Source organism: Schistocerca piceifrons, chromosome 7 (genome assembly GCF_021461385.2).
Source record: "Schistocerca piceifrons isolate TAMUIC-IGC-003096 chromosome 7, iqSchPice1.1, whole genome shotgun sequence".
Taxonomy (NCBI): domain Eukaryota; kingdom Metazoa; phylum Arthropoda; class Insecta; order Orthoptera; family Acrididae; genus Schistocerca; species Schistocerca piceifrons.
Genome location: NC_060144.1, coordinates 142,678,613 through 142,706,190, shown reverse-complemented (window position 1 = coordinate 142,706,190; position 27,578 = coordinate 142,678,613).

Below are 27,578 nucleotides of genomic sequence, written 5' to 3'. Positions count from 1 at the left end.
TTGCCTTTTCTTAGCCATGTGTTGGATGCGTCTTGATCAATGTGGCTGTGTTAGATGATACAGGTGCTTGCCATGTAGTGTTTTCTTTTTCCAATTTACTTTCTATCTGTTGATGTTATGTGACCTAATGTTTTGTAGAAGTGTTTATGAAATTGCAACGGTGTAGTCGATGTACACTCCTGGAAATTGAAATAAGAACACCGTGAATTCATTGTCCCAGGAAGGGGAAACTTTATTGACACATTCCTGGGGTCAGATACATCACATGATCACACTGACAGAACCACAGGCACATAGACACAGGCAACAGAGCATGCACAATGTCGGCACTAGTACAGTGTATATCCACCTTTCGCAGCAATGCAGGCTGCTATTCTCCCATGGAGACGATCGTAGAGATGCTGGATGTAGTCCTGTGGAACGGCTTGCCATGCCATTTCCACCTGGCGCCTCAGTTGGACCAGCGTTCGTGCTGGACGTGCAGACCGCGTGAGACGACGCTTCATCCAGTCCCAAACATGCTCAATGGGGGACAGATCCGGAGATCTTGCTGGCCAGGGTAGTTGACTTACACCTTCTAGAGCACGTTGGGTGGCACGGGATACATGCGGACGTGCATTGTCCTGTTGGAACAGCAAGTTCCCTTGCCGGTCTAGGAATGGTAGAACGATGGGTTCGATGACGGTTTGGATGTACCGTGCACTTTTCAGTGTCCCCTCGACGATCACCAGTGGTGTACGGCCAGTGTAGGAGATCGCTCCCCACACCATGATGCCGGGTGTTGGCCCTGTGTGCCTCGGTCGTATGCAGTCCTGATTGTGGCGCTCACCTGCACGGCGCCAAACACGCATACGACCATCATTGGCACCAACGCAGAAGCGACTCTCATCGCTGAAGACGACACGTCCTCCATTCGTCCCTCCATTCACGCCTGTCGCGACACCACTGGAGGCGGGCTGCACGATGTTGGGGCGTGAGCGGAAGATGGCCTAACGGTGTGCGGGACCGTAGCCCAGCTTCATGGAGATGGTTGCGAATGGTCCTCGCCGATACCCCAGGAGCAACAGTGTCCCTAATTCGCTGGGAAGTGGCGGTGCGGTCCCCTACGGCACTGCGTAGGATCCTACGGTCTTGGCGTGCATCCGTGCGTCGCTGCGGTCCGGTCCCAGGTCGACGGGCACGTGCACCTTCCGCCGACCACTGGCGACAACATCGATGTACTGTGGAGACCTCACGCCCCACGTATTGAGCAATTCGGCGGTACGTCCACCCGGCCTCCCGCATGCCCACTATACGCCCTCGCTCAAAGTCAGTCAACTGCACATACGGTTCACGTCCACGCTGTCGCGGCATGCTACCAGTGTTAAAGACTGCGATGGAGCTCCGTATGCCACGGCAAACTGGCTGACACTGACGGCGGCGGTGCACAAATGCTGCGCAGCTAGCGCCATTCGACGGCCAACACCGCGGTTCCTGGTGTGTCCGCTGTGCCGTGAGTGTGATCATTGGTTGTACAGCCCTCTCGCAGTGTCCGGAGCAAGTATGGTGGGTCTGACACACCAGTGTCCTTTTTTCCATTTCCAGGAGTGTATTTATATGAGTGACTGATAGGTTCTGCTCGTTCTAAGAAGAATATTCTGAAATTGTCTACCTGTCTATAATGTAGGTTTTTTATGTCAATAACCCCCTTTCTCCTTCGTTACTAGTTAATGTGAATCTTTCTGTTGCTGAATGTATGTGATGTATTCTATATTTGTGGCATTGTGCTCACTTAAGTGTATTCAGTGCTTCTAGGTCTGTGTTACTCCATTTCACTACTCCAAATGAGTAGGTCAATATTGGTATAGCATAAGTATTTACAGCTTTTGTCTTGTTTCTTGCTGTCAATTCTGTTTTCAGTATTTTTGTTAGTCTTTGTCTATATTTTTCTTTTAGTTTTTCTTTAATATTTGCATTATCTATTGCCAATTTTCGTCCCTATACTACATATGTATAGCCATCGGTTGTTTCTTCGCTTCTATGCAGTCGCTGTGGTTATCCAATATGTAATCTTCTTGTTTAGTGTGTTTTCCCTTGACTATGCTATTTTTCTTACATTTGTCTGTTCCAAAATCCATATTTATATCATTGCTGTATACTTCTGTTATCTTTAGTAATTGGTTGAGTTGTTGATTTGTTGCTTCCAGTAGTTTTAGATCATCCATGTATAGCAAATGTGTGATTTTGTGTGGGTATGTTCCAGTAATATTGTATCTGTAATTAGTATTATTTAGTATGTTGGATAGTGGGTTCAGAGCAAGGCAGAACCAGAAAGGACTTAATGAGGCTCATTGGTATATTCCACACTGTGATGTGATATTATTTGAATTTGTTTGGATATTAGGTGTGATTTTCCAATTTTTCATTACTATGTTTAGGAACTGTATCAGTCTAGGATCTACTTTGTGTATTTCCTATATTTGTAGTAACCATGAGTGGGATACACTATCAAAAGCTTTTTGGCAATCAATGTATGCACAGTGTAGCGACCTTTGTTTAGCTTTAGCTTGATATATCACCTCTGCATCTATTATCAGTTGCTCTTTACATCCTCGCGCTCCTTTGCAGCAGCCTTTTTGTTCTTAATTTATAAATTTGTTCTGTATTGTGTGTGTCATTAATTTCTGTGTAATGACTGAAGTTAATATATTGTATATCGTTGGTAGGCACGTTATGGGGTGATATTTTGCTGGGTTTGCTGTGTCTGCTTGATCCTTTAGGTTTCGGATAAGTTATTCCTTGTGTAAGTGTATCAGGGACTGCGAATGGGTCTGCAATGTAACTGTTAAATAATTTAGATAGATGTGAATGTGTTGAGGTGAACTTCTTCAGCCAGAAATTTGCTATATTATCTTTTCCAGGGGCTTTCCAATTGTGCATAGAATTAATTGCTCGGGTTTCTTCATGTTGCAAAATTATCACTTCAGGCATTTGTGGTATCATCTTCTATGTGTCTGTTTCTGCTTGTATCCACCATGCACGCCTGTTATATTGTACCGGGTTTGACCATATGTTGCTCCAGAAGTATTCCATGTCTGTTATGTTTGGTGGATTGTCTATTTTAATGTGTGTGTTATCTATTGTCTGGTAAAATTTCTTTTGGTTTGTGTTGAGTGTTTGGTTTTGTTTCCTTCTATTTTCACTTTTTTTTGTATCTTCTAAGTCGTTTGACCAATGCTTGTAATTTCTCCTTCTTGTCATCTAATTGCTCTATCGCTTCTTGTTGTGAGATTTTACCAAACCTTTTTCGTTTCTTGTCTGATATTTCATTTCTTATAAATTGTGTTAGCTGTCCAATGTCTTTTCTCAATTTTTCCCTTCTGATCAGTAGCCTGGGTTGCCATGCTGTTTTTGTGGGATTCTTCTGTGTGTTGGTTGGTTCTGATCTCTGCCTAGTGTGTATATTTAGTGTAGTGAGTGCTCCTATATAAATCAGTAGTTGTAACTCTTCCATAGTTGTATTTTCATTTATTTTGTTGTGTATGATTGTGTTGATAGTTGTTATTGCTGTTTCGACTTGTGGGTTATTCGGTGGTCTATGCAAGAATGGTCTAATGTCTGTATTTGTGTCTTTGTGTTCTATATATGTCAGCTGATATTTTTCTTCTATATCTAACATGTGTGTCACTTCGTGTACTATTTGTGCTTCTTCTGGTGGCTGTCTTAAGATTTCGTTTTCCTCTGATTGTTTAATTGATGGGTGTTGTTCTTTGTTTGCTCCAGGATGTTTGAGTCCATTACTGTATTTTCTTCTTCTTCTGATTGCACATTATTTTATTCCAGTATTAATTGTACTTGTTGTTTGATGTTTTCTAATTCTGACTGGGGTATCCTGTTATTTTTTATTATAACACGGACCTGATCAGCTAGTCGTTATTCTGTTAAAATTTTAATTCTGGGTATCTGGTAATAATTGTTGTGTATACTTGTGATCTGTATCCAGTTGTGTTGTTTCCTAAGTTTCTTGCTTGGTAATAACAGAACATGAGATGTCGGTTAACTTCATCTGACCATTTCATCCTCTGTCTTTGTTTTCCTTCTTGAGTGGCTGCAGGAAGCATATCCTGCAAAACACCTCTATTTGGATTTAAATCATTTTCCGTGAGGATAGCAGTGTCGTTACCATTGTTGACGGCATAGGGTTCGAGCTTCGTCCCTGACCATGACAGCGCTTGTCCGAGGCTTCATTAGTTCTGTCCTGAACCAACTAATCACACTAAAATGGGAGTTAGCCCTATTAGTGGTTTGTTCTTTTCGTCGCCTTTTACGACTGGCAGAACATACCATCGGCCTATTCTTTTCCCAGGCCTCCACGGAGTTTATTATTATTATTATTATTATTATTATTATTATTATTATTATTATTATTACTGTTATCATTATTATTCTTTCTATTATTATTATGTACTCGGAGTGCACAATGAAGATTCACGTCAAGGATCATCGGTCTCTTCTAGAGGGCAAGTGAGGTACACCAAGTGGACAAGACTACTTGGAGAAAATCTTGACCAGTCAGAACCTGGAGACATTTAATGTGAAGGTCAGTGCAGAATGCTTATCGGAGCATCACATTCTCTCCAGTCAGTAACAGCAGTACCAGTGCGTCCGGGAACTGGAGTAAAACGGACTCCGGATTCAAAAGTTCCCATAGTATCTGGATTAGAGGGCGATGTACTAAGAGAAAATTACATCAGAATTAAGTACTGCTTGTGGATCGTTGTATGACACAGTTGAGTATAAGTCGGAGGAAACGGCAAATATATCAAATAGTTGCGAGTGAGACTGGTAAATTCTCGATGTACATTTATCGTTCTATGTCCAAGTTTCAACATGAGACCTAAATTATCATAATAAGAATCTCACAAAGGTAATACAAATTGCATGTAGCACTACCGAGTATTGAAAATACACAAGTACGTGTTATAAATCTTACAAAAAAATCAGCTGGCCTAAGCACCGCCCCAAAACCCTGTGTCAAGGCCGCGACCTGTATTAGCCTGAAAGCCGGCTGCTGTGGCCGAGCGGTTCTAGGCACTTCAGTCCGGAACCGCGCTGCTGCTACGGTCGCAGGTTCGAATCCTGTCTCTGGCATGGATACGTGTGATGTCCTTAGGTTAATTAGGTTTAAGTAGTCCTAAGTCCAGGGGACTAACGACCTCATATGTTAAGTCCCATAGTGCCGAAAGTCATTTCAACCATTTTATTAGCCTGAAAGATCAATTACCAACAGCAAAGGTACAATCTGTCTCCCAAAGTTGCGCAAGGCATCTACATTGTTTCGACAATAATCATACGAATTAATTCTTAACCTACAGTGGAGTGGTCGCTGGTATCATATTTCCTGGCAGATTGAAATTGTGTGTTGGAATGAGACTCAAACCCATAAACTTTGGCTTTTGCCGGCAAGTGCTCTACGAACTGAACTACTTGAGACAACTCACAATAAGTCCTCAAAGTAATATTTTCGCCGTTACTTCATCCACCAGGTTCCAAACTTCACAGAAGTTTTCCTGTTGACCTTGCACTATTAGCACCCTTCGAAGAAAGAAAATTGTGAGGAGATGTCCCAGCCATAGCCCAGGGGATTGTTTCCAGAATGAATTGTCGCTCTGCAGAGGACTGTGAGCTGAAATCATCTGACCTGACTAGGAGAGTCCTTTAGCTCAAGATAGTAGACGCTCGTGGATTACTTCCTCTTGTTCCTTATGCGCCATCATCTTCCCCAAGTTAGTATAAATGTAATGCCTGGTTCGTTAACAACACTTAGAAATTCCGAATTGAACAAAAACTCGAATGCAATGCGACTGACTGTTCAAATGGTTCAAATGGTTCTGAGCACTCTGGGACTTAACATCTGAGGTCATCAGTCCTCTAGAACTTAGAACTACTTAAACCTAACTAACCTAAGGACATCACACACATCCATGCCCAAGGCAGGATTCGAACCTGCGACCATAGCGGCCACTCCGACGACTGACTGTCAAAACAAAATAAACAAGGTCCACAGTCGATAGTTCGGCAGTGTGCAGCAGACTCCGCCTTCGCAAACTGGGCAAGACAGACTCCACCAAACAGCTGAAACCAATGCCAATGTGCCATTTCCTTCCTCAGGGCCTACACCCATAAAAGAACTTAGTGTGCTCCCTCACCAATAACGTAGTTGCCACAACCTTAGAAAGATAGAAATGGACAGTGTTTAATTTCGTACAATTTGGAAGGACTTTAGCAACGGTGAAATGAGAGAAGATAAAAAATGACATTTCAATAGTCTAGATAAGGATGTCTGAAGTGTGAAATTTTGGTGACAATGAAAACGTTTCTTGTTCCCTGTGTTATTGAGTCGTCAGGCAGAAGTTGTGGACAGACTAAGTACATCAGCAGTCTTCTGATTGGTTCGATGTGGCCGAATTCCTCTCCAGTACCAACCTCTTCATCGTAGGGGTAGCACTTGCACACCACATTCTCAAACAATTGTTGGTAGTATTTCGATCACTGTCTTCTGTAACTGCTTTTACCTTCTGCATTCCTTCTGGTACCCCATTGTCTTCACAGACGTTCCATCATCCTGTAACTTCTTCTTGCCAGTGTTTTCCATAAGATGCATTCATGGCCCATTGTGCCGAGAACCTCCCCATTCTTTACCTTGTCAGTTCACCTAACATTCAACATCCTTCTATAGTACCACATCATAACGGCTGTATTTTCTCCCCTAAATCAATGATCCACTAACATACTACAGTGTGCTCCAAACGTACGTTGTTAGAAATTTCAATCTCAGATACAAGCAAACTTTTTGTAGGAGACATCTCTTTGTCAGCAATACCCCCTACGTCTTTATGTATTCCTTGACTCGTTCTTTGATCGCTGGAGTAAATTAGAAAGATCACAAGCATTTTATTACAATCTCACGAGGGCCGTCGATGGTCTTAGCTTGATGTGCATTGGTAACACTTGCCTCGAGTAGTCTTGGAAATTAATATGGGTGATCATCTTATTTGTGTCCACTCACAAATGGTTCAAATGGCTCTGAGCACTATGCGACTTAACTTCTGAGGTCATCAGTCGCCTAGAACTTAGAACTAATTAAACCTAACACACATCCATGCCCGAGGCAGGATTCGAACCTGCGATCGTAGGGGTCGCTCGGCTCCAGACTGTAACGCCTAGAACTGCACGGTGTCCACTCACAACCAAAGATCTCATTGGAGACCCCTTTCGCAACATTGTATTCCTCCGACATGTCGAACAGGAGACTATTAGAAGTGCCACTGTAGCCGTGCATCAAACTACGAGGTACAGCATCATAGCAGGCTGTACACTGCGACCAGAACTCAGATATCGTGCAGACGTACAACGGATAGCGGCTTTAAACATTACAACACTTGCACAGTGTTTATTGCCTGTACACCTAGCTATCATTTGGAGAAGAGACGTGCAAGTGGACGATGAACGTTGGAGCTACCGGAGAATAATGTTGAAATGATCCTGATTTACGGAGAATATATGACAAATGTTGAGACTGCTGTTGCCTTGTATGCCCTGCGTTTTCCAGAGAAAGCTCAGTCTCGTTCGTTCTTATTCAAGGTTGTGAACGTCTTTACGTCTGATGGTAGCAGACAGACCGGCAAAAGGAAACGAAGGAAACATGTTACATGAAAATCTAATGAAATAGCAGTACTAGAGGTAGAATACCACAACCCATGGATAAGCGCGGAGCAATTACATCGGGATTCCGGTGTGACCGTATGTAGCGTTGTCACAGTTGTTCATCGTCATAGGTATCATCCATCTGACGTGCCACTGCATCAGGAACTTGGTTGTGCCAATTTCCATAACCGGGTAGCGTTTTGCGAATGGGTCTTACAGTCTTTGCCGAAATACTATTTTCCGATGAGTCTGTATTAACAAACAATGGTACCGTTAACCGGCATAGCATGCACTACTGGAGTGTAGAGAATCCCCACTAGTCACGGCAAGATAACCATCAACGTCCTTGATATGGTGTGGCATCGAGGGGAACGAACTTATTGGTCGGTGTTGTACCCAGGGAACTTTGAATGGACCTAAATATCGAACGTCTTTGGAAGACGAACTACTGTTACCACTGCAAGATGTTACCCTGTTCGCTCGTCAATGTATGCGGTGTCTGCGTGACCCTTTCCCAGCTCATTACGCAATTGAAGCACTGGGGGTATTATACCGTGTTTACGCTGGTCTATGGTCAGCAGAAGTGGCCCTATTAATTGGCCAGTTATGGCGCCGGATTTGACGTCACCGCACTTCTTTCTGTGATAATATTTAAAAGATAAGGTGCACTAGTAAGTGCTAGTAGGCCGTGAATACATGATCAAGCCCGTCAAAAACGCCGGTGTTGACATTTCTACAAATATGCTTCTTTCTTGCGTACGATCCTCTGAAAGGTTAATCACGAAATGTATGGAAGTCGGTTCCATCACTTTGGAACATGTATTCTAATTGAAAAAGTACAGCAGATTTCGCCTCACCCCATGGCCAAAGCGGTGCGTCGAATAGTACCCTGTTCGATCTTCCGGAGGAATACAACGTTGCGAATGGGGTTTCCAATTAGAAGTTATGATATACTGGCCTATCCTACCCTTAGAAATCGAGGCGGGGTCATAAGTGCCATTAAATATTCAGGGGCTATTGTGCAGCATGTCGGAAATTACAGTCGTGCACGCATTTCTATTCCTACGATTACAGCGCCAACTGTGGCGATGTGAAGAAACAGCTTCACACAAGACATGTGTAGATTTTTCTGTAGAACCGTCATTTGCAATAAAAAAACCTGGGGTTCCTTTGAATATTTCAAAGTTCCTACCCGCCACCCACGCACGACGTGTCGTGGTGGATTAAGTATGTTGTCGTCGGATGTCCCCCTCCGAGACAAACAAGTTGGACTTACAAGTTTTTGTGATCCGATAGTAGTTTTTGAGATATTTTAATGTCTTCAGTTACATCCTATATGTTGACGAGATGGGACTGCCTACAATCATACACATTGCTCAGCACGAACGGTATTTACGCGTTGTTTGGCTTACTAAATCCGTGTATCACGATAGAAAGACAAGTATCGCGAGTCCATACAAATGAAGCAAGTACTAGCTTCTGTCAGGCGGACTTTTATCATCAAAAGAAAAATCAGAGAGGCCATGGGTTTTCTAAAATAATAGACCAATATTAACCGCAAAGAGAGCTACAGGCTATCACTGTCTTGGTTACCGGTTACTGCAGGCCAGCGGACAGTCCGTGGTAGCTGAGACGCCCTGCGGCACGTTGTAAGCTCTACTATGGAGGCAGGTCTGCCTAAACAGTACAAGGTCACGATGGCACTTCTGCTTGACGTTATCAAGTAAAACAAACATAAAATATTCCTATCAATAAGGGTTTCATGCCCCTCCGTCTTACGTCTGTCATCGAATCAACATAAAAACTAATACGAGACCTCCTTATACGATATTGGACCTGCTTTTGCCCAAAGTAGTGAAGCGACTCGATGTGATATGGACTCAACATGTCGTTGGAAGTCCCATGTTGAAATACTGAGCCATGCTGCCCCTATAGCCGCCATAACTGGGAAAGTGTTGAACAATTTTAATAAACATTTTTGGAACTGTGATTAAAAGTTTTAAAAAAAATTCTTTTTAAAATTCCGTCTTGATTACACCACGTATGCTACAAGAACATAGGTGACCGGTTTCGGTCACATCACATGGCCATCATGAGACCCATGGCATCCTTCGAAGATGGTAGGTGGAGTGCTCTTCGCAGATGCTGTGATGTCAGTTGACAATGCCATGGGTCTGGTGATGGTCATGTGATATGACCGAAACCGGTCACCTATGTTCTTGTAGTATACATGGTGTGAACAAGACTGAATTTTAAAAAGAAAACTTTTTACGAAAGTGTTTCCGATGTAGGATGATGAGAACAAACTGACCTCTAGATTATGTCCCACAGATGTACGATAGCATTCATGACGGGCGACCGGGGTGTCCAAACCATTCGCTCGTATTGTCCAGAATGTTCATCAAACCAATCGATAACAGTTTGGTCCGGTGACTTGTTTGGGAACGTGAACTCCATGAATGGATGCAAACTTTCTCCAAGTAGCCAAACGTTGCGATTTCCAGTCGATAATCGGTTCATTTGAACATAAGGACCCAGTCCATTCCATGTAAACACAGCCCCGCTCCATTACGCGACTATCATCAGCTTACACAGTCCCTCGTTGGCACCATGAGTCAATGGCTTCGCGGTGTCTGGGACACACTCGAGCGCTACTACCAGCTCCCACCTAAATCGGAACTCATCTGAACTGACCACGGCTTTTCAGTCGTCTATAGTCCGACCGACTTGGTCACAAGCCCAGGAGATGCACTGCAGACGATGTCGTGCCGTTGGCTACGGTACCCGCATCGGTCGTCTGCTGCCATAGCCCAATAACGCCAAATTGCGATGCACTATCGCAATGGAGAGGTTTCGTCATACGTGCCATATTGATATCTATGGTTATTTCAAGCAGTGTTACTTGTCTGTTAGCGCTGATAACTCTACGCAAACGCCGCTGCTGTAGGTCGTTAAGAGATGGCCGTCGGCCACTGCATTGTTCGTGCTGAGAGGCAATGTACTCTCATGACACTGTGGAATTCGGAATACTGAATTTTCTGATAGTTTCCGATATGTAATGTCCCATGTGTCTCTCAGCCAATGCACTGCCATTTTATGCCCTGTGTACGTGATACCATCGACATCTGTATATCGCCATCTCATGACAATTGTCACCTCAGTGTACAGTATGCCAGGACAACCAGTCACATTCAAATGCAGAGATGGGAAGGCAGAAGTATAAATCAAACGGAAACCACTAATCACTAAGAAGTACTTTTAATGAAGAGTTCTGGAGTGAGCAGTGGAGCATGTGCAGACTGAAAAACGTCCTCGCACTTGCCTGCGAAAAGCCAAGGTCCGGGGTTCGAGTACCCGCCCAGCAAATACTTTAAATCTGCAATTAAGTTTCTGACGAGGACTACCTGCAAATGTTGGCAGTTTATCATATAATTACGCAGTGACTTACCAAAGAACAGTAATACTGAAGTGTGAAAGCCTGCTGTCGTGTAGTACATGGTGCTTCCGGAAATGTGTTCCATTTGCTGTCATCTACCCATGTGGAGTGAGTTAAACACGACTGAAACTCAAATTTGATAATGCAGCCACGGTGGTAATAATAAAAATCGTAATGTTTTGCTAACAAAAAGGTTATCACGTCTGTAACATCAACGAAGACGAAGATTCCGATTTTCGTTAGCACAGAAAAATTTCATTCATTCATGTTGAATAAGAGGAATGAAGATTATTTCAGCCATCCCTTCTTAAATACAAGCTTCGCCAGCAGGAAACCAGTGTCTGTAACAGACCCAAGTATTACTGCATTTCACTTTACGCAGACACGACGTAACTGCAGCAGCTGTGTTACGAGGGGCTTCAATAGGGCATTTATAATTTAGCAGCATTCGATCTATTCCTCAATTAACAGTTATTACATTACCTGACTCTTATTAATACCACACTAAATTATGATGTAGCCTGATTGATTGAGCAGCTTATCGAATTATATCTGTAGTAATGAGTTTCCTTCATTTCGAAGCAATATTATACGTAAATTTATCTCTGACAGGTACCGATGAATTCTCCCCTTCGTTCTATTTTCGATACATCAGTCACACATAACGTCAAAATGAATCACTGTGTGTTGGTGTGTTCACTCTAACAAAACTGTGAACCCTGTCGGGTCTTGGTCCCGGACACAGCCCACTCAAAGGAAGCTACCTTTTACTCGACGATGCATTCTGTAGCTAAACTGACACAACACAGAGTGTTAAGAAAGTTGACAATCATGGGCAGACACCAGAACGCCACGTCTTACCACCGGCCGAAACAGAAGAACTTGGTGGTTTATGAATTAACGACAAGAGCACGCCGCATGTGCAATACCGGTATCCTGGAGAGTAAACATCACAATCTACGAATCACTTTCAGGCCAAATAGCTATAGTGTGGTTACCAAAGGCGCCAACATCGAGTCCACACAGGAGGACCTCTACAGCAAATCATACACCTACCATACGTACGAAGCGTTGATCATAGAGTGGGCAGGAAGCTATGCCGGAGGAGCACTTCCTGACTTTCACTAAAGACTGCCTGGAGCCTAGCGATTCTAGCCGCTTCAGTGCGGAACTGTCCTGCTGCTACGGCCGCAGGTTCGAATCCGGGTTCGGGCATGGATGTGTATGATGTCCTTAGGTTAGTTACGTTTAAGTAGTTTTAAGTCTAGGGGACTGATGACATCAGATGTTAAGTCCCATAGTGCTTAGAGCCATTTCAACCACTTTTTTGACTACGTGGACAGAGTTCACAGGTCAGACACATCATGAACACATACTGCGAAGCAAAAGTGGTACAGACGACATACTAAATCAGCAGTGGCATTATGACATGTGTGGTGGGTCCACACTGTTTAAGTCCAGGTTTCCATTGAAAATGGCCGAAAATTCGAATTTTTATGGAATTATTTGAAAACCACCTGGGTCTGGAATGTTGGTAAGAAAAGGGTTTATGTGCCGTGAGTTACAAAATTTTCCACAGGTCCGTTATTCGAAACAGTGTCATGGCCGCCGTGGGACGCTCTCAGCGGGAGACGCCCTGCTTAATTAGGAAACTTCTCGTGCGCGACGCAAGCTCAAAAAATGATTTATGTTGCGGTATGCATGCAAACGTAGTTGCCGAAAAAGCTGACGAATAGCGTTTGAAGGCTGCCGAATGCAGCATATCCAGCTCAGCCAGATCGACTTTTCTCTCCAGAAGAACGAGGAAATTGCTTACCAGCAACAAATCGAGTTGGAGGAAGGGTTCATATACGGTCCTGGAATTGCAGACCAAACATAAATAACGAAAACACCGTTTCTCAAATTCTGATCAAAGTTGTACTGGATTAGCATTTTTGAAATTTGGAATTATAGCTTCAGACTTTTATTCAGTGACGTCAAAAATATATAACAATATGTTAGTTTTAAGCAAACTGAGCTAATAATACCTACAAAGGTTTTCCCTAAACCTTAAACAGGTTTTTCTCGAGAAGCGATTTGTCAAAACTGCGTGCAGCATGTAGTGAAAACGGTTCAGTCTTTTACCGTCTACAACTGATCAGTGAAAAATAAAGACATTTCTTGGGATCTTACAATATACGAAAATTTTAAATATTACTATTTTTTGTAGTACCATAAAGAGAGAAACAAACCTCAAGAATCGAACTCCAGGCTCGAATTTGCGTCATATACTTAAATTTTAGGTTATTTCATTATGGTTAGGTGTAAGCTGCCACACATTTAATGCAGTATCGACTGATGTTATCCATATTTGGTTTCACATAACTCCTGAGGGGCTACACTGCGCGCAGCATGGATGTTTCAAACTCACAGGACCTTGATCAGTCCATAATTACAGGTGCTAATTTTTTGCATTCAAAACTAAGATAAAGTTCCAAGTATGATCAAACAGATCCTTTGTATATCTTTTTACTGCCTGAAAAATAATTTTCAGATTTTGCGTATTTTTTGCTCATTAGAGTGAGAACCTGGTCATATTGAAGCCAATATTTTAGCTAGGCTGCTATATCACAAAGCAAATAATCAGGGAGTACTTAGAGGTAGCAAAAATTCTGCCCCTCATGAACCTCGACGATGGCTATGTTCCCTCGCTGTCTTGGTTGCCAGTAACTGTTAGCTGTCGAACCGACTGTGCTAGAGAAGCTGCCCGACCGCAGAACATTTTATATATGCTCGAAAGGTAGAGCGGACTTCAGTGCGAGATATTTCTTATAGTTTACAAAACGAAACTATGACTTGAAATCTCACAAAATATCTGAAGAATGAAAGAATCTCCACACTTATTAGTGACATTAAAAATTGGTGTACCCATCCTTCGACTTCATGGCTGCTTGAACTGTGCTAGGGACACTTTCAGTGGCCTGTCTAAATACCTCTGGAGGAATGGCTACCATTCTTCATCAAGAGCCAAAACCCGAGAACGTACTGATGTTTTATTTATTCATTTACACGTCAAGTTCCGTAGGACCAAATTGAGAAGCATATCTCTATGGTCATGGAACGTGTCAGTACATGATATTGCAACATAAAAGTAATAACAGATAAAATTAAATGTTCATGAACCTGAAAAAAGTCAGTCCTTAAGTTTAGGTAAACGCTATCAGCAATACAATAAGAATCAGCCTAATTTTTCAAGGGAATCCTCGACAGAATAGTAGGAGTGACCCATGAGGAAACTCTTCGATTTCGATTTGAAAGTGCGTGGATTACTGCTAAGAATTTTGAATTCGAGTGGTAGCTTATTGAAAATGGATGCAGCAGTATACTGCACACCTTTTTGCACAAGAGTTAAGGAAGTCCGATCCAAATGCGGGTTTCATTTCTGCCGAGTATTAACCGAGTGGAAGCTGCTTACTCTTGCGAAGAAGCTAATAATGTTAACAAGAAATTACTGTAAGGAATATATATATTGAGAGGCCAATGTCAAAATGCCCAGACTCGTGAACAGGAGTCGACAAGAGGTTCGTGAACTTACATCACTTTTTGCCCGAACTGCCCGTATCCGAGGCAGAAACATCCTTTTTGAATGGGAAGAGTTACCTTAAAATATAATACCATACGACATAAGCGAATGAAAATAAGCAAAGTAGACTAATTTTAGTGTCGAACGATCACTCAATTCTGATACCGTTAGAATAGTAAAAATGACAGTATTTAGTCTTTGAACAAGATCCTGAACGTGGGCTTTCCACGACAGCTTGCTAACTGTCTGCATACCTAGAAATTTGAATTGTTCAGTTCCAGTAACCATATGCCCATTCTGTGAAATTGAAATGTCAGGTTTTCTTGAATTTTGTGGCAGAATCCGTAAAAACAATGTCTTATTATGATTTAGCATTAGTTTATTTTCTACGAGTCATGAACTTAGGTCATGTACTGCAATATTAGAAACCGAGCTAATGTTGCACACAACATCCTTTACTACCAACCTAGTGTCATCAACAAACAGAAATATTTTACAGTTATCCGTAATACTAGAGGGCATATCATTTATATAAATAAGGAACAGGAGTGGCTCCAACACTGATCCCTGGGGCACCTCCCACTTGACAGTACCCCACTCAGACCCCAACACCACAGCCGTTATCAACACTGCGAATAATGACCTTTTGCTGCCTGTTGCTAAAGTAAGAGGTGAACCAGTTGTGAGCTACTCCCCATATTTCGTAATGGTCCACCTTCTGGGGCAATATTTTGTGATCAACACAATCAAATGCCTTAGTTAAATCAAGAAATATGCAAACAATTCAAAACCTTCTGTATAGCCCATCCAGTACGTCATAGAGAAAAGCGAATATAGCATATTCACTTGCTAAAGGAATTCTAAATCCGAACTGTACATTTGATAGCAAATCGCATGATATAAAATGATAAATTATCCTCACATATATAGCATTTTCAATAACTTTCGCGAACACTGATAGCAGAAATAGGTCTAAAATTTTCTACATTATCCCTTTCTCTCTTTTTATAAAGCAGCTTTAGCATAAGTACTTTAATCGCTCAGGAAACTAACCATTCCTGAAGGAAAAATTACAAATATGGCTAAATACAGGGCTAACATGTGAGCACAGTATTTTAATATTCTACTAGACACTCCATCATAACCATGAGTGTCCTTAGTCTTCAGTGATTTAATTATTGACTGACTCTTCCTGTTGTCTGTATCACAGAGGAGTATTTCAGACATCAATCTCAGAATTGCATTTGCCAAGAAAGTTGTATGATTTCCTGTAGAAACTAAATTTTTATTTAATTCACCAGAAAGCCTGAGAAAATGATTGTTAAATACTGTACATATATCTGATTTATCAGTAACAGAAATATTTTTACAGCTAACTGAGTTTATATCATCGACCTTGAGCTGCTGACCAGACACTTCCTTTACAACTGGCCATATGATTTTAATTTTATCCTGTGAATTAGCTGCGCTATTTGCCTACCACATACTCTTTGCCTTCCTAATAAGATTTTTAAGCACCTTACAATACTGTTTGTAATCGGCTACTGCAGCTTGATTGTGACTGCTTCTAACATTTCGATATAATTCCCCCTTTGTTCAAAAAGATATCCTTAACCTACTAGTCAGCCACTGGGGCTGCCTATCACTTCTAGTTCTCCATTTAGAACGTTCTAATGGAAAGCAACTCTCAAAAAGCAGGAGAAATGTGTTAAAGAAAGCATTGCATTTATCATCTATGTTGTCAGCACTATAAGCATCCTGCCAATCTTGTTCCTTGACAAGGTTTAAAAACTCTATATTGCGGTTGGATTAACTTTCCTACATAGTTTGTAGTTAAATATGACATTGGGTTGACTACAAAAGTGTTTTAGTTTTAAAATTTGTGCATCATGGTCTGAAAGGTCATTCAAGCTTTTACTTACACGATGCCCATCTAGTAATGAAGAATGAATAAAAATATTGTCTATGGCTGTGCTACTGTTCCTCTGCACCCTAGTTGGAAAAAATACAGTCCTCATCAGATCACATGAATTTAGGAGATCTACGAACATCTTTCTTCTTGCGTCATCATATACAATATTAATATTGAAGTCACCACATGTAACTAATTTCTGGTACTTCTTACAAAGTGAATCAAGAACCCTCTCTACCTTGAGCAGAAATGCTATTAAGACGGAATTAGGAGACCTATAACCAACAACAATTAGAAGTTTAGTTTGAATAAATTTAACTGCCCCTGCACAACATTGAACTATCTGTTCAGTGCGGTGTCGTGATGCGTCTATCGACTCAAATGGAATACTGTTTTTTACGTACATAGCCACTCCCCACCCCGCAAGGAACTACTTGAGAAACAGCCAGCCAATCTGTATCCTGGTAAAGGACGCCTCTGAAATGTCAAATTATTTAAGTGGTACTCTGATATACCAATAATTTCAGAATCAACATCTATAAGCAGTTCACTAACTTTATCTTTAATACCGCTTGTATTTTGATGAAATATGCGAATTCCTTTTCTACTTGGAAACTTTACATCCTCGGAAGGTGAGTCCTTAGTTAGAGGGACTTCCTTTAAGCAGGTAATAACTAAGAGCTGACTTTAGTCTAAAAAAGGTGCACCTCTAACACCAACTACTACAGGAAATTTTCCATGAGTTGGCATTGGATTCCGGAGCATTGTGGACGTTGTATCTCAACCCAACTGAGTTTCAATGAGACTCAGGACAGGCCAGTCCATTTCGGGAATGTACCTATTCGCATAATATTAATTCATATGTACTGCTACATGACAGGGTGGATTGTCATGCTCACATAAACGGCCATTGTCTCCGAAATCCTCATGTGCTGAACGCAATGCAAATCCTGTAAAATCTGTTCGTATCCTTCCGCATTTAGCGTTTTATTAAGTGAAGTAACGGGACCGCACCGTAACCAAGAAGAACACCCCAGGCCGTAACACTATCCACGCCCTATTTCACTGTTCGCACTAGAACTGATGGCGTCTAACGTTCTCCAGCCATTCGCAAAACCCAAACCTTTTCATCTGATGGGCATGCGTGATTCGTCACAACAGATCACTCGTTACTGTCTTCCATTTACCAGTGATGTCTCCCTTTGTATCGCTTCAAGTGTCGATAAGCACTGACTAAATACACTACTGGCCATCAAAATTGCTACACCACGAAGATGGGTGCTACAGTCGCAAAATTTAACCGACAGGAAGAAGATGCTGTGATATGCAAATGATTAGCTTTTCAGAGCATTCACACAAGGTTGGCGCCGCTGGCGACACCTACAACGTGCTGACAGGAGGAAAGTTTCCAACCAATTTCCCATACACATACAGCAGTTGAGCGGCGTTGCCTGGTGAAACGTTGTTGTGATGCCTCCTGTAAGGAGGAGAATTGCGTACCGTCACGTTTCCGACTTTGCTAAAGGTCGGATTGTAGCCTATCGCGATTTCAGTTTATCGTATCGTGACATTATTGCTCGCGTTAGTCGAGATCCAATGACTGTTGGCACAATATGTAATTGGTGGGTTCAGGAGGGTAATACGGAACGCCGTATCGCGATTTCAGTTTATCGTATCGTGACATTATTGCTCGCGTTGGTCGAGATCCAATGACTGTTGGCACAATATGGAATTGGTGGGTTCAGGAGGGTAATACGGATCGCCGTGAAGGATCCTAACGTCCTCGTATCACTAGCAGTCTACATCAGGGGTCTCTAAACTTTATAGTCCGCGGGCCACATTGACTCCTCCACGAAGTCTTAAGGGCCAAGATCTAACTACACCCTAGCACTCCATGATCACCGTAATGTAAGGGTAAAGGAAATATGAAATCGCAAAAATCCTAGGTTGTGGGAATAGCTAGCACTGAAACGAACTACGATTTTTATTTGATTAGATAATTTTGATTGGTGGACGTACCTGACCGAAATTCTGGCGTATTTTATTCTGGCGAATTTCACCTACAAAAATGTATGTTACTGCACATTCTTCACGAAAGCGTCCTGCAAAGTTAACGAAATCTCAAAATCATTGTTAGCAACACTATTATTACAAGACGTAACAGAGGTAGAGTAGTTCAACGCACTGTTATTTCAAGCGGCGCAACAATAAGTTTAGTTATGTAGTCTTGTAGCGAGTAGCAGAGCCAGGGCATATATTTGATAGTTCTGTTGCGTGATTGTGTCTCAGTTGCGAGTGTCTCTTGATTTATTTAGTGGTTTATGCGCTGTACTAGTAGGTGAGACGATGAAGTGTGGGACAACTCAAAGTTTGAATTCGAAGAGTGTAAGTAGACTGTTTAGGTTTTTATATTGGTAACGCCATCGCCACGTAGTGCTCTGCTATTGTAGTGTTGGGCAGTTGGCTTTTAACACCGCGTAGTGTTGCGCAGTTGGAGGTGAGACGCCAGCAGTGGTGGATGTGGGGAGAGAGATGGTGGAATTTTGAGAGTGGACGATCTGGACGTGTGTCCATCAGAAAGAGTAAATTTGTAATATTGGATATCATGGACTGAGATATATATATATGACTTTGGAACACTATTAAGGTAAATGCATTGTTTGTTCTCTATCAAAATTTTTCTTTTGCTAACTATGCCTATCAGTAGTTAGTGCCTTCAGTAGTTTGAATCTTTTATTTAGCTGGCAGTAGTGGCGCTCGCTGTATTGCAGTAGTTCGAGTAACGAAGATTTTTGTGAGGTGAGTGATTTGTGAAACGTATAGGTTAATGTTAGTCAGGGCCATTCTTTTGTAGGGATTTTTGAAAGTCAGATTGCGTTGCGCTAAAAAGTATTGTATGTCAGTTTAAGCAGAGTCATGTATAATTTTTCGAAGGGGACGTTTCATATGTCGACCCTTAGCCGAGTATGCCTTACTGGAATCTTCTGATTTTTCTTGTAGTTTGTGTAATTAGTGTAGCTACTGTTTATTGCTAGCGCGTAATTATAGAGAGAATCTTCTTTGTAGTTGTAGTTTTTCATTGTTGTACAACAAAACAGTTGTGGCTTGCATGCAGATTTGCACCAGGTATTTCGCAGCTGCGCTTGCAATTAACTAGATACTATTTTCAGTGCTATGCTAATGTTTTTTCTTATTTTGCTCTTCAAATTGTGCTTTTCAGTGCTATCGTGTGAAATATTGTGACAGTAATGGCGAGTGAAAACGTAATACTAGGCTCCAAAGTAAACTGAGAAATGACAGTGAAGACGAAAGCAGTGTGTTAGCGCCACCGTATAATGAATTAACTAATGTTCAAAGCTGTAATTTGGTAACTGTGCATAGGGAAATGGAGCGGGCTGCAAATAATGGTGTAGACAGTGAAACAATTAGGGAATAGGGAATCATTATCGATCGATCGGTCGGTCGGCAACAGCTCGCCTCAGGAATCCGAAATGACAGGACACGATCTTGCAAATACTGTAGATTCAGGTTTTGCGTCCTCACCGTTTCCTCAAATAAGTCAAGACACATTTTCTGCTTTTCAAAATGCGAATATTGCCGGTTCAAACGCACTGCTGAATATCACTGAGGAACATGTTTCAGACACTAGTGCATTGTTATTACAGTTAATGCAACAAATGGGACAAAGGCTACAAAAGTTAGTTACGATGGAAAAAATTCAGAGACAAACACATCAACAGCTTCAAAGGTTAGAGTCACTGGAGCAAATGCTTGAACAAACATGTGAAGGTTTAACTGCTGAGTTACTTAAAATCGAATCCAAATATCAAAAAGTCGGTAATGACGTAAAAACACAAATTTGTGAGCATTTTCAACCTATTTTTTCACGTCATGAAAATGCATTACAGAATCACCAAGCAGCCATATAAGAACTGCAAACTATTTTTCATGAAAATCACGACACCTTGCAAGCTAAAATTGACTCAGTTGCATCTACAGATTCAGTTACGCAACTTGCAAAGAGTCAGGAAAACTTACAGGACACAGTAGATACGATTTCAACACAAATGGACACTCTGAAACTTGGTTCAGAAAAACACACTGAGGAAATCTGTTCACTATCGCAGAAAGTAGCCGAACTTTCGGATCAGTTCACTAACTTATCTACAAATGTAGATGATGATCTGAATGACACAAGACCCGTAGCCTTCACTGACACAGAAGAGTATGAACAAATTAGAAAATTCAAACAAAATCAAAATCAAATCAATACACAGTACAAAAGAGAAATCCGGGAAGTACAAGATAAGTTGACGCAGGTAATACAAGAATTACATATTTCAGAGGACACTCGCGCTCCAATACGGGAAGAGGGACATAGAAATACGGAACAGCCTCAAAATAATAACATGAGGCACTTCGGAAATTATGAAAGAAATTGGCAAGGTACACCGAATTTTGAGATGGAACCGCCGAAACGACGTAACAATGACCGATATCCGACTTGCCGACATGATGATTTTGACTATAAGCTGCTTATTGCTACACGTAAATTCAAAACATTTAAGAATTCCCGCAACGACATTCATCCACAAGCGTGGCTTCATCAATGCGATCGGTCATTCACGATTGTCACAGTGAAGGAGAATTTTATCATGCCTTCCTCTCAGCATACTGGTCTCAAGCTACACAAGACCGAGTAAAACATAGCATCATAATGATGAAACATTTCAAACAATCTGAATTTTCCAGTATTGTGAAATATTTTGAAGACATGTTGCACTATAATCAGTACCTATCAAACCCATACAGCCCCTCAGAACTCATCCGCATTTGCTTACCGAGCAAGGTAGCGCAGTGGTTAGACACTGGACTCGCACTCGGGAGGACGACGGTTCAATCCCGCGTCCGGCCATCCTGATTTAGGTTTTGCGTGACTTCCCTAAATCGCTCCAGGCAAATGCCAGGATGGTTCCTTTCAAAGGGCACGGCCGACTTCCTTCCCCGTCCTTCCCTAATCTGATGAGACCGATGACCTCGCTGTCTGGTCTCCTTCCCCAAAACAACCCAACGCATTTGCTTAATCAAATTGCCTGAACACTTACGACATATTAGTTTGGCAGGACGTTGCAAAGACGACATTGAAGCTTTTCAGGGACTCTCACAAGAATTGGAAATCTACACTGACAATCGCAGGACGCGAAAACAAGAACACAACAATTACAGGTCACAACCGTCACAATTCCGCGATGAAAGAAATAATAACTGGACACGACAAGGCTATTCTTACAACGTATATCGTGACCAAAACAGACACCACCCGTATGACAACCGTTGGCAGAGAAATAATAATTACAGGGAAAGATCACCTCTCCGCAGTAATGACTGTCACAGAGGCAATCAGAGAAACAGACAATATGGAAACCAAAATAATTATTATCAAGGGAGACAGAATAACGTCAGACGCAACGGTCCACCGCGCAGTTACGATCCTGGGAGAAATTCTCCACCACGTGACGGACAAGACATTAATTACAGAAATTACCGACATGACGACAAACGATATAATCATAACGACAGACCTGAATTGCATTAGAACTGGCGGGATTCAAATAGGGCAGGGCCCTCTCGACAAGGTGAATTTGTAGATGTTAGATCTCCTAATCCCAATAACGACGCACGCCACCAGAGAGACAGACAATGACTCGCACCGCACACATCCACGTGCGCCGGCTGGCATAGAGAAAAATAACATAGAAGCTAACCTTGAGAAAATTTTAGCGTTCCTTACCGATGTATGCCACATGATATTTGCGTTGAAGTTGAAATTCTCTGTACTAGGAACAGTAAAGGATTGCACCACATTTCACATGTAAAACCGTTTATTGAGAGATAACCTGCTTTTTAACTTAGTCTTTGCCATAAAATTTTTCACTTCACGCTACTAGTACAATTTTTCGGACTTAGAAACTGTCAACATGCGATAATGTTTGATGTTAAATATCCAGTCAAGAACCTAGGGAACATATTTAGACAGTAATTACGAATGCATTGTTATAGTGAACAGATGACACAGTGTTATTGTATGTGTACATTCTTGCTTGTTAGTTGCATGATTACATAACGACTAGAAGTCTCACATACTTAGAACATGTACCGGTACCACTAATGAGATTATAATGCAACATTTTGGTCTACTTGAAAATACATTCAGGATTTAAAATACTTTCTGAGAGATACCGGATGACACAGTGGTTAGTTTATTTGACAGCTACACGCTTATATCACGACGCTACTAATGAGTGACACCATTTATATTATTGCTTTTGCGCGTATCTGTTTTTTAGATGCATAGTTTTTCTGAATTCTTCTGGAAAGTAAAACATGTTTTAGAAGTAACTTTTGTGGTATAGCTACAATGAGACAGCCTTTTCCGTAGCACAACAATACATTACAGCACAGTACTTTCTTCATCACGGCAATAAGCGTAATAACTAAGATATATATACGCAAAGCATTTCACTTTTGTTTATGAGGAGGTGAGTACATTGACTTTAGCAGAACTTTCCTTACAGAGGACACTAACTACGACAGTTCCACAGAATTATCTTACAGCAAGACGCACATTTAGCGCTGCAGGACACGCATTTGAGTGATTTTTTGGTACTTAAAACATTTATTTTTAAAGATTTTTGAATTACAATGATACAAAGGTTTTCCGTGATACATTTCATTCCATTGCTGTAATCTGTAACACCTCAGGTTATAATTACATTAATCCTCAGGGGGGTACACGCTTACTTTGTGTACAATGTGTTTGGCAACGCACAAGGAGCCCTAGCTAGTATGGTATTTGCTTATACAACTTTACACATTGGTACCATATTTCTCTAACACAGAATTACACAGTTATCTGATTATTTAACAGAGAAACAAAAAAATTTTTTTTACGATGTCACTGACAGATGTTTACCCAATTACCCAGTTGGATTATTTCACACTTATGATATTGTATTTTGTCTGCACTGTGTGAACTATTCATATTTTTTCGGAACCATTGTGATACTATGAGAGCTTTGAATGTCGTATTTGGTACGGGAGCATGATTTTTGAAGTACGTTTGAGGTAGATGACTTTATTGAAGGTCTTGAAATTACTGAATGAAGCTGCGACGATTTTGAGATGTGATTGATCTGTTATGATGTTATTATTACGATGACGATGTGTATTATGCTGTTGAGGTATGTTTATGATCAATAAGCTGATGTTATATGAGGAATTTGATTATGCTATGTATTTATTATGATGAAATATTGAAGAACTGTCAACGAATATATATATATAGGTGTGTAATAAGGGAAGGAGTAATGAGTAGTGGTTAGGGATTCTGATTTGTGAAAATGGATGTTGGAAACCAAGAATCGTACTTTAAGAGTTATGAAATGTGTGTAAATGGGTGAATGTATCACAATGCTGACGAATATTTTTTGGACACTGTTATATTTATAGGATTTTGTTTCTACACATTTGCAACTTAAATTCTCGACCTGTGAAATTTTTATATGAGATTGTCACTGTAGTGCAAATTGGTGTCGTAAATATTTCGGTAAGAAAGCCCAGTGACCTAGACGTAATGTGTTGTGAGTGGCCAGCTGTGCCAGCCGCCTGGAGAAAAAGCCATTAGGTGGAGAAAAAAGAGGCCACTAACCTTGCTATTGACATTCCATTGTAGAAAGCATCGCAAATATGACACGCTATTATTTGGAAACATATGATTATACTGTGGAGCACGTACTTTGTGCTACTTACTGATATGCTTATGAGTTGATGGGAAATATTCTTACATCTGCACACCTGATTATGATAAGTGTCTTTTTATGAGACTTGAGAGAATTTCTACTGACTTATGAAATGCCACATGGCTATTGAATGATGTTTTAAGCTTTGCTTTACGTAGTTGCTTATTTCATTTGATATCTGGTTTCCAGCTGTGTTGCAGCATTGGTTACATAAAATAAAATTAAATGCATTTGCTAATGTGAACACTTTCTGTCAACAGATCTATTAAATAAGAATTTTATGATACACATTCTTCGAATAAGGAGCACTTGGAAAGGAAAGAACAACAAGAAGGTACTAATAACAGTAACTGCATATATAATTCTCTTTTCTAGTACTTCGTAATTTTTTGTAGAATAAGTTTTTGTGGTGCACCACTTTAATTACATAGACATTAAGATGTGAATATAAATTTCCCTTATCTGCATTGTTGTCTTTAGTGTACTATTTTTTTTTTTTTTTTTTTTTTTTGCTTGTGGGTTTGCCATGTTTAGATATAAGTTATTACATTTGCTGCTGCTGTTTGCCAGGCATAGTGCTACTTAATTTCAATTTGTATTACTCTGTTAAGCCAGTTTTACTACTGATTTATTTTTCTTATTTGCTGCACGTAGCCTTATATTAGTTGTAATGTTGCATTTGCTTTGCTAATTTAGATATACTGCTGCTTGCTTTGCTAATTTCCATTTTTTTGTCATTGCTGTATGTGTTAATTGTTTTGTACTGCTGCATTGCCTCATCCCTTAGTATATATATCTGAGCTCAGTAGATTTAAGTTAGCTTAAGAGGGGGTAGACTATTTAAGAAACTAACTATGGAGAATAGGGAAAGAATGCATTGAGAAGTTATATGAAAAAGATTTGGGCCAAAATGTGTATTGTAAATGAGAAATAATTATTTTGAAAGAAATATGAATAGAATACAGAAAGGAGGTATAGATAGGACATTTTGGGAATAATGATGAATGAAGGGAGATCTCCAAGAAGCAAAGAAAGTTTTGTTTGTAACATACTGCAGTAAAACAAACCCTGTCCTTTCCTTTTGTGTTATCCCGCTATGTGTTTGTGTACCCTTATGTATTTGTGTTCTTCCTGTCTTTATGTGCTTAGTTAATAAGAGTTATGTTGTAGAATTTCTCTGATACTATGTTAATTACTTTCTAAAGATGTAAGGATATCAATGATGTGATTCGCTGATGACATTGCTATCCTGAGTGAAAGTGAAGAAGAATTAAATGAGCTGCTGAACGGAATGAACAGTCTAATGAGTACACAGTATGGTTTGAGAGTAAATCGGAGAAAGACGAAGGTAATGAGAAGTAGTAGAAATGAGAACAGCGAGAAACTTAACATCAGGATTGATGGTGACGAAATCAATGAAGTTAAGGAATTCTGCTACCTATGCAGTAAAATAACCAATGACGGACGGAGCAAGGAGGACATCAAAAGCAGACTCGCTATGGCAAAAAAGGCATTTCTGGCCAAGAGAAGTCTACTAATATCAAATACCGGCCTTAATTTGAGGAAGAAATTTCTGAGGATGTACGTCTGGAGTACAGCATTGTATGGTAGTGAAACATGGACTGTGGGAAAACCGGAACAGAAGAGAATCGAAGCATTTGAGATGTGGTGCTATAGACGAATGTTGAAAATTAGGTGGACTGATAAGGTAGGGAATGAGGAGGTTATACGCAGAATCGGAGAGGAAGGAAATATGTGGAAAACACTGATAAGGAGAAGGGACAGGATGATTGGACATCTGCTAAGACATGAGGGAATGACTTCCATGGTACTAGAGGGAGCTGTAGATGGCAAAGACTAGAGGAAGACAGAGATTGGAATACGTCAAGCAAATAATTGAGGACGTAGGTTGCAGGTGCTACTCTGAGATAAAGAGGTTAGCACAGGAAAGGAATTCGTGGCGGGCCGCATCAAACAAGTCAGTAGACTGATGACCAAAAAAGGATGTTTAGACATGATTTATTCTGTTTTATTTTAATGCTCATGTGTAAAGTTGATGTTTCAAAAGTTATTCTGATCTTTTATGTATGTACTTATGTCATAATTCTTGTAACACTGATGTACATGTTTATTTATATTCTTTTGTAAAGCCTGTTTTACTACAAATGTTATCTATATTATTAAGTTCTTTAATGATGTATTTTGTACCTTTGTTGTTGCATTCTTATGTTATAAAATTAAGTAACTTGTAAGTTACATTTCACTGCACATGTTTCTGTTGGTCATAGTATATGGAGAATATGTGAGAAGTAGGGATTGATAGTGTTTGCAAGTGTGCTAATAATTTAGCAAGGGACTGGCTAACAGCATTGCTGGTTCTAAGGACATTTAAAAAAAAATACTTCTGTGAGTGCACAAGTGGTGGTTTATGGACTTGCTATATTGTCCACAAGACTCTTCGATGGCGATTGTGCACCTGCACAGTCACAACAGATGGATGCTGGCCATCAAATACAAGGACTACAATGGGTCTGCATCTTTGATGGCCCACCAATACCATGATTTCTACAAGGACTACAGTGGGTCTACACCTTTGATGACTCGCCAGTACCATTATTTCTACAAGGACTGCAGTGGGTCTGCACCTCTGGTGACCCACCAATACCGTAATATCTAACAGGAGTATAGTGGTCTGCTCTGTGATGACCTACCTATCAATATTCTTCAAAACTTCGACTGATTCTGCTGTGGGTTTGCTCTGTTGTGGCCCATTACCTGTCTGCATGTCAAGAGTCAGCTTTGTCTTTCCGTTGGAAGGACAACACTACTCCTTCAAGACTGCATGGAATTCCACTACTTCTGTGTGCATTTTCTTTTACTGCTCAGACTTTGAGAAAGAAAAACATTTTGATTTTACTGTGATGAATGATCAGGACTGTCTTTATGGACCGTGAGAAAATTTTAGCTTTTGACCAACATTGTATTAATAAGTGTGTGCATTTGATTTCTTCGCTATTGTAATTATGAAAGATTTTATCAAATCATTATTGGCCACTGCCCAAAACAATTTGTAAAATTTTTTGTGGGGAGCATAGGGGCTATGTAAGTAGGTTGTTTAGGTTTTTATATTGGTAATGCCAGCGCCACGTAGCGCTCTGTATGAAAATCACTGGCTGTGCTGTG